The sequence below is a fragment of the Pseudorca crassidens genome, chromosome 6 (assembly GCF_039906515.1).
Source record: "Pseudorca crassidens isolate mPseCra1 chromosome 6, mPseCra1.hap1, whole genome shotgun sequence".
Classification (NCBI taxonomy): Eukaryota; Metazoa; Chordata; class Mammalia; order Artiodactyla; family Delphinidae; genus Pseudorca; species Pseudorca crassidens.
In genome coordinates this window covers 115,545,737-115,563,281 of record NC_090301.1, presented here as the reverse complement: position 1 = coordinate 115,563,281, position 17,545 = coordinate 115,545,737, and the positions used below count along the sequence as shown (strand labels likewise).

At 34.9% G+C, this 17,545-nt stretch overlaps 1 protein-coding gene across 4 annotated transcripts in view; it reads right to left on the bottom strand.

Annotated features, from left to right (window-relative positions):
* The window catches only part of DPP10 (dipeptidyl peptidase like 10), a 1,288,081-nt gene that overhangs the window by 156,501 nt on the left and 1,114,035 nt on the right, over positions 1–17,545 (bottom strand). The gene's annotated exons all lie outside the window — the stretch shown is intronic.

Genomic DNA, 17,545 nt, shown 5'->3' with positions numbered 1-17,545 from the left:
CAAGAGACTTTAGTGCCATCTTATAAAGAGACTTGTTTCTTTTTAAAGGGCATCTTCCCAAGGATCACAGCATCCATGATGGGGTGACATTAAGGAACACAGTGGATGATGCAAAGATATCCCTATATTTTGGTTCTTACTAATTAAAGATGGTGGAATAGTAGAATACAGAGGAATGAGGAAAATTGCAAAAGACGGGTTAGGGAAAGAGATGATAAGTATGTGACATTTCAATGAAATTCTTTTTCTCTAAGCTATGTGGATCTAGTGAAGAAAAATTTTTCCATCTAGCTATATTGTTATTATTTGCAAGATTTACAGAACTTATGTTGATACTTCCATTTTTCAGCATACAAGTATAAAAGTTTCTTTTATTCCTGTAGTGGATGTATGTTGCACAAATATAATACTGTCAATTGAAACTCCCTAGAAGTCAAATTGTTACTTCTCACTGCAATAGCTTCAATTAAACATGATTGGCCACATATTCTGTAAAGCAATACTAGTGTTCTCTCTTTGCATTGAAATTACAATCCTTCGCCCATTTGTTATAATATTGTGTTTTACAATGAAGCTTTATTCCTCCATTTCTTTTGGAATAACTATTAAATCTGAGATTGCCTTCACTATGGAGTCATGGAAGTGAAAATAACTTTTCCTGGTGTCTATTTTGGCTTTCATATTGTGTTCTATAAAATTCCATATTTGACTACAAATTTTAAATCTTGAATTTACTACTATAGCTGACAAAGAGGTGAGAAATGTGACCACCTCTATAAACATTTTTTTTCAACTCAGAAAGTTCTGCTGCCAAAGCAAACTGCCAAGTGAGCACTTGGTCTTCAAAGCAGACAAATGTGTCAATGATGTTATGGGTAAAAAGAAACTATTCATCCCATCTGTTAATCACCTAACACACTGTACCTGAATTCTAGGCTCACATCCATCTTGAGAGTTCCTGTGCACTACTGTTTTAGTCAAAGCAAGCCAAAATAACCACTGAGACAAAACTGGATGGATATAACCATTGAATGTTGGTCTCTATTATATTTATATAATATAGAATTATAGAGGTTGCTGGCTCTTCTCGATGTATGAATCCAAAGAACTTAGATGGTCTCCCAATGATGGGATTTAGAGAGAGGGATATATAAATCCACTTTCTGCTTTGTAGTTCTTAGCCTAATACAGCATTTGTTCCTCTCAGCTGGTATGCTGAGATGGAAGATCACAATAAAGAATTTAACCTCACAGATACAGAGAACAAACTAGTGATTGCCAGAGGGAGGAGGGTCAGAGATGAAAAAAACAGGTGAAAGGGATTAAGAGGTACAAACTACCAGTTATAAAATAAGTCACAGGGACGTAATGTATAGCACAGGGAATATAGTTAATAATATTGTATGTGCATAAACTATAAAAATATTAAATCTCTATGTTGTATACCCGAAACTAACATAATATTGCAAGTCAACTATACTTTAATTAAAAAAAGTTAATCCTGCCTAACCTGCAAACACACAGCAAACAAGTTGCAGAGACTTAGCCTCAACTATAGGTTCCCTACAAAGCCAGCAGCTTGCCATTTACAGGTAATTAGAACCTAGCCCTTTTTTCTTAGCTTAGAACTCTTTCCACTAAATCCACTGTCCCTTGGGGTGTGTGTGTGTGTGTGTGTGTGTGTGTGTGTGTGTGTACTCCCAGAAGATCTCAAATACTTTGTAGTTTTCCATAACTAAAATTGCATTATATGTCCACCACAGAATGTAAAGAGTGTAAGATAGGAGAGATTTTCAACAGGGTTAGAGGTAGACATTTCTTTATGTTTGTTTGCATAGTGTTGCAGAGATTTTGAAAGGGGGAGTTTTCAAGTAGTATTAGACTTAGCTTTACTGAACATTTGTATTGAAGCACATTGGGCTAAATTCAATCTGTGTTAATCTGCATCTCTCTCTTTCCTTCCTTGAATAACATTTCTATTCTTTTTTAACACTCCTCATTTCCTTTTATCCTATGTTCCTCTTCTACATTGGCTAGGTAGGTCTTGTTTTACGATGAGAGGATAAAATTGGAGTCCCTGATGTTAGAAACAGTCTTTTTCCTATAATGACTGGCTGTTGCATAGTGAGCGCCGAACTGAACATTTGATGAGATCCTTGGGGACAAAGACATTTCACAGTCAAAAATTACATATTCATTCCATCTCTGCAAATGATGTTCCACTGCTTGTTACAGAGCGTGAATAGTTATAGCAAAGGTAGTGGGTGTGGGGCAAAATTGAGATATACTATGTAAAAACGTGATCAGTGCTTACTCCTGGAAGCTGGACTTGAGATGACATTCAGTCTCATGATGCCAAAATGTATTGGGAGGTACAGAAGGCATCATAAGATCCTGCAAACCAATCTGATCCCCACCACCTCTACCTTACTTTAGGACCCTATAAGAGGCTGATTACTAAATATTAATCACCATGAGTGGTATAACTAATTATCATTGTTTGCTATAGTTTTGCTCTGTAAGTCATCGTAAACACTGAATTAGCAAATACTGAATGATTGCTCCTGGGAGAAATATAGGGTTAGGTTCCTGTGGGTCTCTGGTTAAATTTTCATCGACCAATCAATACATACCATCTTTTCACGTGTTTTTTTATGTGAAGACACTGTATCTAACACTAAATATTGTTGATTCATTAGCACTGAGCTCATGGCCAACAGTATTGTAACTCATGCCTGAATGAAGCTTACCTAACACATGTACTTTCTCTGTAAAGCACATCACAGCCTTCCTGCACCTAATAACACTGGACAGCACTTCAGCACTGTGCTTGGGAGTACTTTAAACAGCAAAATCACCAACAAAAAGCACAAACATTTTTGAAAAAATAGCACTAAAAGACCATGAAAAGGACACTAATTTACAGTATGAAAGCTGGAACAAGAAGACCTTGCATCACCTTTTTTGATCTCAGCTGGGAAAGTGTGCATCAGGCAACGCAGATGTTCTGCTGTTCTGAACATGTTTGTGAATGATTGAGAACATGCAGCAAGTATGGATCTTGAAGTTACAAATACAATTTAGAAAATAGGTATGTTTGCAATTCCAGAATCTTTAAAAAACGAAGACTACCTGTACACGTAACACAGACATAGCATGAGATGTTACTGGAAGAAAGAAAAAAAAAAAAAAAAACAGGCATATTGAAGGAAGGCCTGCCAGAACTTAAACACAAGAAACATATAGAAGTTACCTATAGTGGTGGTGTTCATGTTCTGCAAATGAAAACTAGCTACATCCATTCAGTTATCAAATGTCTGTTAAGTAATCTTTTTGACACAGGCACTACACTAGGTACCATTCCAAAAAAAAATTATTATGGGGATAAAACTCATTTTTAAAATAGAGTAAAATACAAAAGAGTATCAATGGATAATTTTTATTTACTCCTATATGTTGTCTATCTGTCAGTTTATAAACATGTGTTGAATACTAATTATATGCAAGCGTATAAGTTAAGTACCTTGTCAAATGCAAAGACTGTCATAAACATGACCCCTGCCCCCAAAGAGCTCTTGACCCATTTGGGGTGACAAAGTTAGGAAATATTATATTAGTATAAAGGGCTCCAGTTGCAGGTCTTGGTTAAATTAGAACTTGCAGATTATAAATCATAAGCTTTCCAAGAAGCAATTAGTAATCTGTTTCAAGCCTGCAATCATAGGGAAGATAACAGTTGACTTTGGCATTGAAGGAACTAATATAATTATTGAATTGAGTATTTACTATATACTGGACTCTGCTGAGTGCTCAACATATATCATTTATGTTTAAATCGACCTCAGGAAGTAGAAACTGTAATTCATAATTCATGGGATAGGCTGTGGAAGCACTGAAAGTTTAAGCAGGAGACAGAGCCACAATTTGAGCCTACGTCTGTCTGATTACAACCCATATTATGACTTAATCTCTCTGTACTCTCTCTCTCAGGGAGCTGGGACAGGAAGCATGACTCCAGCTTTGCAAAAGATTTATTTCTGAAAGACCTTTAAAGGTACCACCCAAAGATTTATGGACACGAGTAGGCATGAATTAATTGTGATTATCACAGTTAAGAGATTTCATTGAAAGATGATCTAATATATCAAATTAAAAATGTAAATCCCCTTCTCCTTTAGCTTTTTCACATTTTCTTGGAATATCATTTATTGCCTAAGACATCTATGGGGATTCATGTCAAGGAGAGTTACACTTACAAGAAAAAAGAACAGGGTGCCTTAGTAATTTACGCTTAAAACGCTTAAACGCTTTAATTTAATTTAAACGCTTAAATCTCCGGGTGCCGAACTTTTCTGCACTGCAGTCAAACTGCCGAATTGGAATAAATAGCATACTTTTTCATGGCTTGAGGATATTTAAAATAGGATTATGGATTTGCCATTGACTCAAACAGTTAGGAAAACTAAACTATGAGGAAGCAGGTCTCTGAATAAATAGTATTTATGAAAAAGTGGCAGTGAGAGAAAAGACAATGTAGACAAAAGGGTGTTTGTTTCTCTTGGAAGTAAGTGGTATAATGATGCCAAGTTTATTCTAGGATAATGGAATACCTTTCACGATGAGTAACTAGTGGTTCTGTTGTTGGACATTTTTATCTTTATTATGCAGTGAAAAACTAGACCATCAGGTAGGATACTCTAATGTAGTAAATATGGTTCACAAAATTACAAGATGCAGCTCTACAAAAATCCTTTTAAGACACTGTATTAAAAAAGGTTTTGTGAACATTGTGAACAACAGGTATTGGTAGAAAGGGAAAATAAATATGGGAGGGAATTTAAGGTATAAGTAATATTTGTCAATATTTTAGTCTTTCTTTAATCTTTAAGATTGACATATACACACTACTATATACATAATATAGATAACTAATAAGAACCTACTGTATAGCACAGGGAACTCTACTCAATATTCTGTACTGACCTATATGGGAAAAGAATCTAAAAAAGAGTGGATATATGTATATGTATAACTGATTTACTTTGCTGTACAGCAGAAACTGACACAACATTGTAAATCAACTATACTCCAATAAAAATTAATTTTAAAAACTTACATATGTTGATAAGATCATTACTGACAGGTTTTACCATCTATGTCAGTGTTTCTGGGGATGGACACACCCCAGAGTTCCCTACTCTGACATTTTCACTGATGTCATTCCCCTTGATCCTCAATTTGAAAGTGGATAAAAATGTTTTATATGTTTTCTTCTTTAAGAAGTTAAATAAAGGACCCTGTCTACAAAAAAAAAAAAAAAAAAAAAAGTACTATGCAGGATACACAATTGGTAAAATCATGATTGGAACCAAGATCTTACACATTCCAAACATGCAAGCATCGTTTTAATGTGTTACCACATGGAAGAACCATGTAAGATTCTTTCACTGTATCACCATTATGGTAAGTGGCAGACATAGTAAAATACTCAAGATGGTGAGACTAAATATAAATGATGCTAGAGAAGATAAAATTTAGATGTTTAATTCAGCTCTAAATTTGGCAAAATCTATATAAAACAAATAAAAATAAATTTGCTAATTAAAAAAAAGGCTATCTGCCACATACCCAATTTAGTCATTCTGTTAACCTATACGCATCATGATGCCATCATCACACAGGATATATAGTAAGATTTTGACTTTTTCTTACTTTATTTGAGTCTAGCAGGCTTCCCATTTGGAAAAGATAGGATATTGTTTTCTTTGTTTTTAGTATTCATAGTGTATTCACTCTGAGCTGAAATACGATACTGTTGGCATACTATGAAAGTGAACAACCTAATAAGAAATTATATAAGGTAAACATGGTTTCATTTAAAACATTTATTTTATTTAAGAAAATGGATGGCTAATGACTCAAGTCTTAAAAGCAGATGACAAAAATTAATTTTAAGACTCAAGTCTTAAAAGCAGATGACAAAAATGGGCATCATTTTTCAATTTTGTGTAGGATTATCGTGTCCAGGATATAACCCAATGACTTGCAAAGTAAAAGCAGCCAGCATGAGAAGAATATACTGTATTATACAAGAGATCTTTGAGTGAGAGGAATAAATCATTTTCTGATCTATTTCCTGTTAAATACACTAACTGATCATTATAGAAAAATCTCCCAGAATTGCTCTCAGAATTTAGTTCATGAGATGTTGTCTATAATACAAAATTTCATTCCAAAGAAGCTCCCTAGCATCAGTTTTTTAATTATTCATATTTAACATGCAATTTTCACCATAATATACTGCTGACTAAAATACCAGCCTCATTGACAGTGCCATCCTTTGTAATAAAATATTTTCACATACCAGACCATTCTGTATTAATTAATGCAAATAAGCTACTTTCACACCAACTGGCATTAAACTATTTCCTATGTCCCAATATTAAAAATATCTGGTTTGATAACCTGAACAGCACTTAAGGGTTAACTGCTGACAGTAGTGCAAGTAGGTTTTCAATCTGCACTGAAATAAAGTTAAACATCATCTAACTACCCATACAGTAAATTTCTCTATAGCATGTCAATGAAGAAATATATTCTTACAATAGTAGAGTGTGAGAGACAAAAATCTCAAACTGGGGCTTCCCTGGTGGCGCAGTGGTTGAGAGTCCGCCTGCCGATGCAGGGGACACGGGTTCGTGCCCCGGTCCGGGAAGATCCCACATGCCGCGGAGCGGCTGGGCCCATGAGCCATGGCCGCTGAGCCTGCGCGTCCGGAGCCTGTGCTCCGCAACGGGAGAGGCCACAAGAGTGAGAGGCCCGCGTAACGCAAAAAAAAAAAAAAAAAAAAAAAAAAAAAAATCTCAAACTGCTTCTACTGAGTACTATAACTTGAAAGACAAGGATTAAAATTATTGATTCAACAATATTTGAAGGCATTTGCAGGCCCTTGTTGATGGAACCAAGTATGTAATTCAGGAAAGTAGTCATTTCATTCCCCAGCAACTTTGATGAAAAGGTTCTTTCTTTATTTCAATGGGATCAAGTCCTAGCTTCTGTTTTCTTGAGCAGGTTACTTAAAAATTTTACTTTACTCATCAGGAAAATGGAGAAAGCAAGATATATCCAACTGTTTCCTAATAAAGATTATAAGACAAACCATAAGGAAATTATTTAGTTATCACATGAGGCTAACCCAAAACTCAAACCAAAACCAGGAAAACTCAAAACTATTGTAATTGAAATTTTAAAATTTCTTTAATAAAAGTCTTACTATTAAGCAAGAAAGGAAAACAACCATAAAATTAATGGTATTTATTAGTTACTTTTTGCAACATTATCCCCCATAAATAATTAAGACTCATTTGTGTTGAATAATTTTAAAATATTAGAGAAAATATTCTTTTCAAATTTTCAAATTTCTTTTTTCAAATTTTCTTTTCAAAAATTATAAAAATACAATTTTCAAGAATATATGATAATTTATGTAATTATTTACATATTAATAGCTATTTAGGTTGAGATTTTTCACATATGCAAAATACTGAGATTATTTTCATTGCATATTTACACATATCCTTAGGATACATTCCCAGAAGTAAAATTTGTAGATCCGAAGATATGCACATTTTACATTTTGCTTCATACTACCAAATCATTTTCTAGAAAGATTAGAAACAATTCATAGTGCTATGTGCTACACAAGTATCTTATGTTTTCTTTAATGCCACAATAAAATAACATTACCCATTGTGCTGATTTGGATTGTTTGAGTGGCAAAAACGAAAACAAACATCATTATTTAGACTTGCAGTCTAATTATGATTAAGCCTGAATATTTTGTCATAAGCTCTTAGTGCTCTGTACTTCTTCATTTGTTACTTATCTATCAATGTCTTTTCTATGGCATTGTTCATCTTTTCCTTGTTGATATCTAAAAGCTCTTTTTATATTACAAAATGCAAATGTATTTTCAGGAATGCAATAAATATTTTACCCAACTAAAGTTTGCCTTTTCTCTTTCCCTGTGTGTGTTCTCTACAGAGAAATTTTAAATCTTTATGTGATTATTTCTAAAAGCTATATACTATTTCAGACCCTAGAAGGGTGCCAAGAGAAGCTTCACTAACTCAACATTTTAAACTTTAAACAATATTCTTTCTAGTACTTCTCAAGTCTATGATCTCCTCAATCCACCTAAAATTATTTTTTGTTTAAGGGGTGAAGTATAAATTCAGTTTTGTTTTTTTCTTCCCCAAATAACCAGGCAGTTCTCCAATATAATTGATTTGTAATTTATCCTTTTATTTAATGTACCTCCTTAATTCCTTATATAACTTTGACCTTTTTTTCTGACTAGAATCACTATAATACAACTTTAAAATACATTTTAACATCCGAGAAGGTTAGCTCATTTCATCTTTTTTATGACATATATGCACTCTAAATACTGCCTATTTAAGTGCAGGTTTAGTCTTTTGATTAAATCCTAGTTAAACCAAGAGGAGGATTAATTACTGTCAAATAAAAATTTGATTGTTTATTACTTTCAAAAAACTCTTGAGTCCATTTCTTAAAAGATGTTTTTATTGGTCATGAACATAATTTACTTGTTAATGTTTTCATTTAATGTCTTCTATCATCATAAGCATGCAGAGTAGTGAAATAGTGAAGACTGCGGGTTGGGTGCTAAAGTGTCTGTGTGAATTGTTTGTTTGGCTCAACATTTACTGTGCAAACTTGAGTAACTGACATAACTTTGCCTGTTTCCTAGTGATGGAAACATCTTCAAGAAAAATCAATGATTTTCTTTTAAAGGATGGGAAGTTATAGGATAGAAAGCCCAGAAATAAACCCATGCACCAATGGTCATTTAATCTATGACAAAAGAGGCAAGAATATACAATGGAGAAAAGACAGTCTCTTCAATAACTGGTGGTGGGAAAACTGGACAGCTACATGTAAAAGAATGAAATTACAACATTCTTTAACACCATACACAAAAATAAACTCAAAATGAATCAAAGACCAAAATGTAAGGCCAGACACTATAAAACTCGTAGAGGAAAATATAAGCAGAAGACTCCTTGACATAAATCGCAGCAATATCTTTTTGGATCTTTCTCCTAGAGTAATGAAAATAAAAAGAAAAATAAACAAATGGGACATAATGAAACTTAAAAGCTTTTGCACAGTAAAAGAAACCATAAACAAGAGGAAAAGACATCGCTCAGAATGGGAGAAAATATTTGCCAACAAAGTGACCAACAAGGGTTTAATCTCCAAAATATACAAACAGCTCATGCAGATCAATGTCAAAGAAACAATCCAATCAATAAATGGGTGGAAGGTCTAAATAAATAGACATTTCTCCAAAGAAGACATACAGATGGCCAAAAAGCACAGGAAAAGATGTTCAACATCACTAATTATCAGAAAAATGCAAATCAAAACCCCAAGATATCACCTCACACCAGTCAGAATGGCCATCATTAAAAGTCTACAAACAATAAATGCTGGAGAGGGTGTGGAGAAAAGGGCACCCTCCTGTACTGTTGGTGGGAATGTAAATTGATACAGCCACTATGGAGAACAGTATGGAGGTTCCTTAAAAAACTAAAAACAGAACTACCATATGATCCAGCAATCCCACTCCTGGGCATATATCCAGAGAAAACCACCATCCAAAGAGATACATGCATTGACAGAGGAATGGATAAAGAAGATGTGGTACATTTCTACAATGGAATACTACTCAGCCATAAATAAAGAATGAAATGATGCCATCTGCAACAACATGGATGGGCCTAGAGATTATCATACTAAGTGAAGTAAGTCAGATAAAGACAAATATCATATGATATCACTCATATGTGGAATCTAATTTTGAAAAATGACACAAATGAACTTATTTACAAAACAGAAACAGACTCACAGATTTCAAAAACAAATTTATGGTTACCAAAGAGGAAACATGGTGGGGAGAGATAAATTAGGAGCTGGGGATTAACGTATATATGCTACTATAGATAAAATAGATAACCAACAAGGACCGACTGTAAAGCACAGGGAACTCTACTCAATATTCTGTAATAACCTATATGGGCAAAGAATCTGAAAAAGAATGAATATATGTATATCTATAACTGAATCACTTTGCTGTACACCTGAAACTAACACAACACTGTAAATCAACTCTACTCCAACAAAATTTAAAAAAAAATAAAGGATGGGAAGTTACTGAAGGTGTTAATGGAGAAGAACTCTTATTAAAGGTAAAGGTTGTAGGTTGAAAATATTTGAGAATAACTAACCCTAGGATAAAAATATACGCAGACATCCATAAAAAATTAATGTGCTTTTATATGCTGCTTATGAAAAATGACCTGAATTCTAAGCTGATAGGAAATATTTATTTTTCAAAGGAAACAGAAATTGAGACAAAACTTTACAGAACAATTACTCTAATGGTGACAATAATATCTGAAGAAGTTGTCATCCCACATAGCAAAGGTAATGCTCCACTGACTTTCAACATAAAATCCCTCTGACCCCTCTAGTTGTAAGATTTCTGATGTCATGAAAATCAAATATATAAAGAATTGACTTTCAATCTCAATCACTTCATGTGTATTCATCTGGACTGGCAAGTGGCCCATGCCAATCTGATTATTACTAAGAGCAGAACTTTCTTCCTGAAGGGGCCAAATCTTTAGCCCTGAAGGTCATCCAAACCAACTGAGCCTTGAAAATGCCACACAGATCATCCAGAAACCATCAGGTGGAGTAGGTACCAGAGCCTAAGGTTCAAGAAGAGACCTTTTCTCCCTCTTAGAAAGCTACATGCTGTAAGTATATAATACTTGCAAAGGGGAGATAGTACATACGATTTATACCAAAAATCAGAAGATCAGGGAAAATTGTAAAAAAATGAACTACGTGGGTCTGTTTTCTTCACTTCTGTGCCCACTTTTGCTTGATTCTAGAAGCCCGGTGTTGCACTTTGACTAATTAGTATCTTAATAATCCAAATTATCCTTCCCTTCTCCCCTTTAAAAAAAAATGTATTGTGATATTCTTTAAATTTTCTGAATCATAAAAATCATTAGAAGAATTTTATAAAATTAGGAATTCCAGGAAATCACCTAGGAGAGACCTTGAAATCTGCATTTTACTGTGTGCCTCCAGTCATCCTTTTTGTCAGGCAGGTTTGGGAAGTGCTGTTCTGCTCTATGAAAATTCCCATTGTTTACAGCCAAGGTGATTGAATAGAAAAACTAGAGGCTGTAGAAGTTTCATTATAAAACATGAGAAAAGGGCTTCAGAGTCAATGTTCTTCCCTAATGTGAAATTAATCATCCTGTTCACTTTAGACTACATTAAAGATGTTATTCTTATAAGCAAATGTAGAAAGTTTTAAAATCACCTCCCAACGCTGTATTGTGAGCAGAATCTATTGATAGAAGTACGCAGGTATCAAATACCATTCCTGGTTCAAAGAAAGCAGCAGCCAGGCTCAGGGTAATAAATACTTGACAGCAAGTATTACACACTGAGCTGTGTAAGGAAAATGACCCCTTTAAGTAACATTGAGGAAGGTGCTGTATGCTCCTTAACTTAAGAATCATTCCTCATTGAGGCTTTGAACTTCTGAATTAGATATAAGAGCCCACATGTGAGAAAACAATCACAGTTTTGACTAGGATTATGAGAATATAGCACGGGGAATTCAAGAAAGTATCAGAAGATATTGGACAAGTAGATGACAAAAAATTGGACAAAAGAAATATAATTTTCTCAATGACATGGTTAAGGGAACTGATGTGCTATTGGAATTTATGCTCAGCAGCCTACTACATTTAAATTCCAGTGAGCTGCATTTTGGACAGGGGGAGCTTTAGGTCCCATATCTGGAAAATAAGAATGATAATGCGACCTACCTCGTAGGCTTGCTGTGTAGATTAACTGAGATAATGGTTGTGAAGTCCTTAGTATATCTTAAGTATTCAATAACCATTATTATTATTGTTGTTGCTGCTGCTGTTGTTGTTATTATTAGGATAGCATGCTTAAAATAATTATATGATTAATTATTTAGAGCCTTTATTACACATTGCCAATTAACTTAGTCATTGTAAACTACATTTTTTTAATAAATTTATTTTCATTTACTTATTTATCTTTGGCTGCATTGGGTCTTCGCTGCTGTGCGCGGGCTTTCTCTAGTGGCGGAAAACGGGGGTTACTCTTCGTTGCGGTGTGTGGGCTTCTCATTGCAGTGGCTTCTCTTGTCGTGGAGCACGGGCTCTAGGTGTGCAGGCTTCAGTAGTTGCGGCTCGCGGGCTCTAGAGTGCAGGCTAAGTAGCTGTGGTGCACGGACTTAGTTGCCCTGTGGCATGTGGGATCTTCCCGACCAGGGCTCGAACCTATGTCCCCTGCATTGGCAGGTAGATTCTTAAACACTGCACCAGGAGTCCATACATTGTTTTTTAATTATACAGTTTTCAGGTAAGTCAATTATCTAGATAGTCTTAGACACATTTTGACTCCTTAAACTCTTACAATATTACGGTAGCTGGAAGAGATCAGAATGATGGAGTGGGATGATGTGGAGCTCACCTCCCACCACGAACGCATCAAAAATACATCTACCTATGGAACCATTCTCACTGAAAACTAATTGGAGACTGGCAGAAAGACTCCTATACACCAAGGTTGTAAGAAGGATCCACACACAGTCTGGGAGGAAGGGAAGAGGAGCAATCAGGGTGAGACCTGTGCTCCTGCAAGGGGACACAGAAGAGGAGGGGGACATGAGCAGGAGGGCTGTAAAAAATCTAGACTTCACTCGTGAAGAGCAAGTGCACACCTGCTTACTCCCAAAACCGGGGGGAGAAAGCAGACTGAAACAGTACAGGACTCTGGCAGGCTTCCTGCAACTACCCTGGTGCACACCCTGGCCTCAGTAGAGCACCACTCTGGTCCTGGTTGCTTCACAATGCAGCTCCACACTAGGGTGAGGGATGCCAGGGTAAGGGGACTGCTCAGTTGTGAGGGACAGAGCCAGCTCAGAAACAGAACAGCATCTGAATAGGGTGTGGACAGCCATTACTAGCAGTTACTGAAGCAGCCCATCAGAAGCAGCAGGGAACTCTGACTAGGGGCAGGACTGCTAGAGCCCATGCCCACACCCATGCCAAGGGTCTGCTCCAGGCCCTCTTGCTACAGCACTAATCCCCTCTGGGGCAAATGTGCCAGTGCTGGAAGAGGGGAGAGCACACACTTAGAGGGAACAGAACCAGACTGACCTGCCCCTCAGGGCTTCTGCTCCAGCAACTTGGGACCCAACCCTGCCCCTGATAGAGCAGTGATGGCCACAGAGCATAGGGGAGGCCCCAACTCACACCTGGCTCTGGATCTAGCTCCTCCATCTCAGGCCCCACCTCCTACCAAGGTGATAGCACACCTTGGGTTAAAACATAACTTGTGCTCATGTTATATCTCTCTCTCCCACCAATGTCACCAGGCACACACAGACTGTATGAGAAGGCTCCCATGCATGGACACCCCTTCAAGACCACAAAAGCTAACTCTTTCACCAAATTTAATAGAGACAGAGAAAGTTAAACAAAATGAGATAACAGAGGGATTTGTTTCAATAGAAAGAAAAAGAGAAAACAACTGTGAAACAGAAATAAATAATTTATCAGATAAATAGTTCAAAGCATTAGTAATAAAAATGCAAACTAAATCAGGGAAAATAATAGATGGACACAGTGAGAATTTTAACAAGGAACTAGAAAATATAAAAAAGAACCAACTGGAACTGAAGAATACATTAACTAAAAGGAATTAATAGCAGACTTGGTGATACAGAAGAAAACATAAATGATCTGGAAATTGTAATAATGGAAATCACCCAATTAAAACAACAAAAAGAAAAACAAATTAAAAAAGAAAGGAGAATAGTTTATAACTGTTTATAAACAGTTATAAACATCAAATAACATCAAATATACCAACATTTGGGTGCACAAGGAGAAGACAGAAAGGGGTTGATGAAATTATGGCTGAAAACTTCCTGAACCTGAAGAAGGAAACAGATATCAAGGTACACGAAGCATAGAGGTTAACAAACAAAATGAACCCAAACAGACCCATACCAAGACATGTCATAATTAAAATGGAAAAAGTTAAAGTTAGAGAATTCTAAAGGCAGCAAGAGAAAAAAAGAGTCACATACAGGGGGACCCGCATAAGGCTAGCAGCTGATTTTTCTGCAGAAACTTTGAAGAGAGTGACATGATATATTTAAAACATTAAAAGGGAAAACCCTACAACCTAGGTAACTTATCCAGCAAGATTTTCATTTAGAATTGAAGGAGAGATAAATAACTTCTTAGACAAGCAAAAACTAAAAGAGTTCATCGATACTAAACCCACCCTAAAATAAATGTTAAACGGTCTTCTCTAAGTGGAAAGGAAAAGGCAACAAGAGGTAAGTATCTAAAGGAAAGGAAAATCCCTCTAGTAAAGGCAAATGCATAGTAAAGGCTGAGGATCAACCACTTAAATAAGCTAGTATAAAAAAATTTTTAATTTAATTTTTAATTGAAAATTAAAAAACAAAAAAATTGTAAAATCAATAAAACTATAATAAATAGTATTGGGATAAACATGAAGATGTAAAATATGACATCAAAAACACATAATGTGGGGGAGGGAAGTAAAAAATCTTGATCTTTTAGATTGTGCCTGATCTTAAATGACTACCAGTTTAAACAGGTAGATATAGTTACAGGTTAACATATATAAACCCCATGGTCACCACAAATCTAAAACCTGCAACAGATATACAAAAACAAAGATAAAGGAACACAAGCATACCACTACAAAGTCACTAAACCACATGGAAAAATACTAAAAGAAGAAAAAAATAACAGAGGAAGAATTACAAAAAACAAACAAGCAAACAAAAACAAAAAATAAGTAACAAAATGGCAATAAGTAGATACCTATCAATAATCACTTAAAACATCAATGGACTATGATCAATAATGTTAATAAAGCTATAATCATATCAAAAACAAAATTAGAAATATTAGAAATAATTCCTTGAAAGATACAACACCGCTGACTTTTGCTAAATATTAAATAGGTAACTTAAATAGTCCCTCATGTGTTAAAGAAATTAAATTAATAGCCAATCAACATTTGAAGCAAAGAAAACTATAGGCTTCATTGGTACTTTATTAAGCATGTATTGAAGGATGAACATTAAATCAACACACACTTTACCAGACGATAGGAGAAGAAAGAATACTTCCTAACTCATTTTATAAGGCCAATATTATCCTAATATCAAAACCAGATGAAAGCATTAATATATATATATGTGTGTGTATATATATATATAATTGATCAATATTATTTGTGAACGCAGATGCAAAACTCCTCAAAAAATTCTAGGAAATCCAGTACCAGATAAAAGGAGAATATATTATGACCAATTGGAATTTATTCTAGATGTAAGACTGATTCAGTATTTGAAAATAAATTATTATAGTACTTCACATCACCAATGACCAAATAAGAATTGCATTATATATTAATAGATGCAGAAAAATCTTTTGACATTTAATATCCAGTCATGATTAAAAACTCTGAGCAACCATAACTAGAAGGAAACACCTCAATGGGATAAATAGCATTAACAAAAACATACAGCTAATGTCACACTTTATGGTGAAAAATTAAACACACAACCCTTGGAAACAAGGCAAGGATTTACATTCCCACCATTCTTATTGAACATCATACTGGAATTCCTATTCAGTGCAAGAAAATGAAATAAAATACATATGTATTGGAAAGGAAAAAAAAATGTTTCTGTCCTCAACTGACATAATTGTGTGTGTAGAAAATCCAAGAAATCTACAGTATTTTTTAGAATTGATAAGTGAGTATAGTAATGTCAAAGAATACAATGTCAGCATAGAAAAATGAGTCCAAAAGTAATATACTAGTAATGAACAAATGGGAATTAAATTCCAAAAAGTAGTGCCATTTATAATAGTGTCAAAAATGGTTAAATACTTAAATATAAATATTTTTAAAATATGTGCAGGATCAAAACTACCAAACACTGATGAGAAAAGAGAAGAAGACCTAAGTATATTGCCATACATGGTATTCATGGATTGGAACACTCTGTATACTTAAGATGTCAAGTCTCCCAAAACTGATTTTTGCATCTAACACTATTCCACTTCAAATTACAGCAAAAAACATACTGACAGACTGATTCTAAAATGTATACAGAAGGGCAAACAAAACAAGACAAAAGAGGAAATCCAAAACAATTTTTAAAAAGAACAAATTTGGAGGACTCACACAATTATTTTCTTATAAAGCTACAGTAATCAAAACAATGTGATGGGGCTTCCCTGGTGGCGCAGTGGTTGGGAGTCCGCCTGCTGATGCAGGGGACATGGGTTCGTGCCCCAGTCCGGGAAGATCCCACATGCCGCGGAGCAGCTGGGCCCATGAGCCATGGCCACTAAGCCTGCGCGTCCGGAGCCTGTGCTCCGCAACGGGAGAGGCCACAACAGTGAGAGGCCCACATACCGCAAAAAAAAAACAAAAAAACAATGTGATGTTAAATAAATGATAGACATATAACTCACAAAATAAGATAAAGTTCAGAAATAGACATAGATATACAAATATATTCATTGCTTTTCTAACCAAGCCTTCTCTCCATTCAACACAGAAAGGAAAATCAAACTTTTAACAAACGGTGCTGAAATAATTGAATATCCATATGCAAAACAATAAACCTTTATCCATATTTTGCATTATATATTAGAATTGACCAGAAATGAATCATAGACATCAATGTATAACCTAGAATTTCTAGAAGGAAATAACACTGAAGAAAAATCTTTGTGAGTTTTGGTTAGGCAAAATTTCCTACAGACAAAGCCAAAAGCACCATGCATAAATGAAAAAAAGCTAAATTGGATTTCATAAAAATTAAGAATGATTTTCAAAAAGATCACTTATATCAAAATGAAATGGTTAACCAAAGACTTGAAGAAAATACTTGCAAATCACTTATGATAAAAGACCTGCATCCAAAAGAAATAAAGAACTTATAATTAAACAATAACAATCCCCTCCCCCACCAATAATGAGGAAAGATTTCAACAAGTATATATCTAAAGAAGATATATGGATAGCAATTAAGGACATGAAAAAATTTTCAAGATGATGTCATTAGGAAAATTCAAATACCACTACACCCTTAATTAGAATGGCAATATAATAACAGTACGGAAGGTACAAATTGGTGATTATATGAAGCCACTGGAAGTTTCAAACTTTTTTGATGGGACTGTCAAGTGGTAGTTCAGAAAACAGTTTCACAGTCTCTTATAAAGGTAGATGCATGCTTTTACCAAACGAGTCAGCAATTCCTACTCTTAAGTATTTATCAAAGTGAAATTTAAGCCTATGCTCACACAAAAACTTGAATCTCGATGTG